Here is a 3,824-nt window from a genome sequence, read left to right on the forward strand (position 1 = left end):
CCATTTATTTTCCAGGTGAAGGACCAGAGAGACCTCACCGTTGGTAAAAGATGGAGTCGGGTTTCATCCTGAGGAGCGACGGTCCCTGGGACTTACTACACTGCCTCCCTTGGAGCCAATTACCAAATGAGAAGGGGCATTCGGACCAGGTTCCTGTATGGCATCTTAGCACCAGAGAAAAGTGCAGAATCTTCCAGCAAGGGTACCGGAAAGGGCTTTGCAAAGGGAGCTCAGCTTCTGCAGAGCACGTTCCCACTCGTGTGCCTTCCGGCCCTGACACAGGGGACACAGGGGGTGCATCCTTGTCCCCAGCTCACAGGTGACAGAGCCGAGCCTCGGCCACCGGGCTGGCACCATCACGGCCTCTCAGTTCCTGAGTAGCCCCCACCCCTCCCTTTGCCCCAACTTCCTTATGATGCCTGATTCATGTCCAGGCCACTTCCCGCAGACTTGTCCATCTGGGGGTCCTGCATTCCATGGGACAGCCTCACTGAGTAATCCCAACCCCAACCCAGGCCCTCAAGGTACCCCTTACTCCTTTGGGCATCCCGTCACCTGACTACATACGTGTGTATACGCATATATACACAGGGGACCTTTCCAGTGTCGAAGATGGGCTTAGCCAGGCTTCTATGTATGCATCCGCTGAGACCACTTTGTTAGATGCCTGCATGACCGGGGGCTTACCAATCAAGGAGGGAGCCTGTGCACAGAGGACAGGAAGGGGTTTCCCATTGGTGGTCCCATTGCTATCTCTTTGGAGAAGTCTTAATCCCCTAATCACTTTTATTAATCTCACAGCAATCTTTCCAACACTGGCTACATCCTTCTTATCTTGGTTAAGCATTTTGGTGAACTTAGAGCTTCTTGTCACTTAGGGATTTTTTTTGCTTCTGCTTAAGGCATCTGCTCTTACACATTCTCTCTCTCTCTCTCTCCCTTACCCCCTTCCTTCTTCCGTCCCTCCAGCTAGGCTGTTAGAATCCAAAAACCCTTCAGAGCAAGGAGGAATCTCCAAGACCACCTAGCAGACATTTCTCATTTTACCGCTGGGAGAGTCAGGGCTCTGGGATGGCACTGGCCTCGTTGGAGGGCGCGCCACAGGTACAGGTGAGTACACACAAGTCCGTGGGGAATGACAGGCCCCTGTAGGTGTGAGCACTTAACTGGCATCATCCTTGTTCCGCACAAATGCCACTCAGGTGGGTTCAGCCATTAGCTCCACTTTCGAGATGAGGAAACTGAGGCAGAACAAAGGAAACCACTGGCCTCCAGACGCAGCCTGTGAGAGGTGCCCTGGGAGACTGGAAGGCAGGCAGCTGGACTTCAGCGCAAGAGTTTCTAACCGCTGTGCTCGTGGGGATCGCTGTCCCCTCTGACCCCTCCAGGGGCAGTGGGCTGCTGCGCAAATGGGGGCAAAGCAGGCGCCTTTTCAAATGAAATAAAGTGTTGAAGGCTTTAAACTTTTTTTAAGGTTTGTTTATTTATTTTGAAAGAGGGAGGTCACAGCGGGGAAGGGGCAGAGAGAGAGGGAGAGAGAATCCCAAGCAGGCCCCGCACTGCCAGCTTGGAGCCCGACGCGGGGCTCAAACTCACAAACCTTGAAATCATGACCTGAGCCAAAATCAGGAGTCAGGCACTTAACCGACAGAGGCCCCCAGGTGCCCCCAGCGTTGAGGGCTCTAGTTGTGGCCGTTGCCCCTCTCTTGGGCTGGGAGCTCTGAGCCCCTGGATGGGGTTCCCACAGCTCAACACAGGGTCTTCTTACCCAGCGGGGCCAGTGACGGTGAGCTCTGCCCCTGACCTTCAGCAGGGCGCAACGGGACCAGCCGGGCGTCCTTCTGACTCACGGCAGCGGCCACCGCCCCTTCGCTCCCATTTAGGTTTCACTTCCTTCATTTCTCAGCTGGAAAGAGGTGCCTGCAAATAGCCATCAGCTCCAGAGGGCTTTCTGGAAATGAAATAGAATGTGGGAAGCCAAGATGAAAAACCCATCAAAGGAACCCATTGGGGAAAGCGGGGTTTGGAATGGAAGGGCGCCCAGATGCCCCTCTCCCCACCCCCTCTGGAAGCTCAGAAGCAATGGGGGTCTCAGACACTCAAGCCCGATCTTCTGTGTGTCCCCCAAATCCGATCTTCTGTAAGCTGGCGAGCATCGCCTGTCCTCTGCGCCCCGTGTGAAGGGAGAGGCTCGCAACCCCAGGGGACTGCCCTCAAACTCTTCCAGGACCAGCAGAGGCACAAACACGGGATCCTGACGCTCGCCCTTTCCGGCGAGTCCCTCCTGACTCATGTGCCTCTCCCTTCAGCTCCCAGCTCCTCTGTTCTCTCCCGCCCGCCTCTTCCCCTCTTTGTCTGCCTGACAAGTGGCTGGTGAGGGTGAAGATGGAAACCCAACTGCAGAACTTAGAAAATAAAAATACCCCGGTTGGCTTTATTAATCTCCTGAAATATGCTCTCCAACCGCTGCCAAGCTGAAAGGGCTCGTGTTTCCCCCCAGAACATCGTAAAAAAAAAAAAAAAAAAGGTAGAAATGTTTACAAGGATGACTGGGGAAAAGTGCAGTAGATCTTTCTGGTAATGTACAAGGTGATGCAGTAATTGCTATGGAAACTAGTCATTATAATTCAATAAAATGAGAGGGGGGGAAAAGTTAAGTTCATTGTGTTACTTGTGGCTCCACAGTCACGTTCTTTACATATATTAGCATAAAATCAAGCTCCCATTTTTATTCACCGGGTTTTTGCCAGCTCTGCCTTCACAAAAGAGAGTGTAGGGTTCAGTATGGATGAAGCCCGAAAGAGGAGAAAAAAATTCACTTCGCAAGAAATCTCTGTGGTTTGTTTTTGGGTTGTTTTTTTTTGTTTGTTTTGTTTTTTTTGGCCTCCGCCCCTCACCTCTCCGCTCCCCACCCGAGTAAAATATTGAACGTCTCTGCATAATGGGCATGCAGGTTCCAGCCGAGTCTACAGCTCGGGCAGGAGGACTTTCGCCCAGCGCCTTGAGGAATACGCTTCTCTCCACAGGCCCTGCGGTGGGGTGGGAAGCGCGTCTTCGTCCAGGAGAGATGCAACTTGACAAATGAATGGAAGTCTGTGCGGTCAGGTGCCTACTACACATGAGAAGTCCCAGCATCTTGGGGAGACGGTCGGAGGGGGCAGGCTCCAGTGAGAATTCAAGGGGTGCTGGGGGTGCAGGGGACGCACCCCCCCGCAGGAGTCCCCCCGCCTGGTTCCCCCACTGGGGGGAACCCCCACTGGATGCCATGCTAACCTATTTGGAAAGTGGATCCGAAGGCAAGGCAGTTGAGATCCCACAAGTGGAAGGCAGGATGCCCTCTGGCTCAGAGACCTAGTTCTGGCGAAGGGAGATAAGGGAGTACTTCTAAGGGCCTGATGCCCGGTAAAGCGTGCTGGAGACTTGAGTAGTAAGATAAGATCAGTACCCGCGTCTTTACCAGGAGCTTGCGCACGTCTACGTCACCGGAGCCCAGAGACAGGGGCCCAGAGTTAGAAGGGCGCGGCCTCTCGGTGAGTCGGTTCATCTCTTCGAGCCTCCGCGATTGCGCAAGCGGCTTAACCATCGTCTCTGGGCTCCAGACCCGCTCTTTGAGTCTCTGTCTTTGGGGCCCAGGGCTGGGAGCCTGCGCAAGGCTTCTCTGCTTTGCCCGCTGGGTGTGTGCTGGCCTCTGCCCATAGGGGGCGCTAGCGGGAGACGTGAGCGCCCGCGAAGGGACGCGCTGGCCTCTGTGCGGCAGGTTTGCTCTCCGCAGCAGGGGCGCCTCGCCCTGGCGGTGACGGGTGGGGGGCCCAGGCGGCTCTCCC

General features: G+C 54.9%; 1 long non-coding RNA gene across 1 annotated transcript; it reads left to right on the top strand.

The window, feature by feature from the left end:
* The first annotated feature begins 253 nt into the window (after nt 1–253).
* LOC144229486 (uncharacterized) lies at nt 254–1,468 on the top strand. The gene is made up of 3 exons (XR_013334495.1): nt 254–319; nt 970–1,110; nt 1,203–1,468. It is a non-coding gene; the product is annotated as an uncharacterized LOC144229486 (long non-coding RNA).
* Nucleotides 1,469–3,824: the final 2,356 nt, after the last annotated feature.

Source organism: Crocuta crocuta, unplaced genomic scaffold, assembly GCF_008692635.1.
Source record: "Crocuta crocuta isolate KB4526 unplaced genomic scaffold, BGI_CrCroc_1.0 scaffold348, whole genome shotgun sequence".
NCBI classification, from domain to species: Eukaryota; Metazoa; Chordata; class Mammalia; order Carnivora; family Hyaenidae; genus Crocuta; species Crocuta crocuta.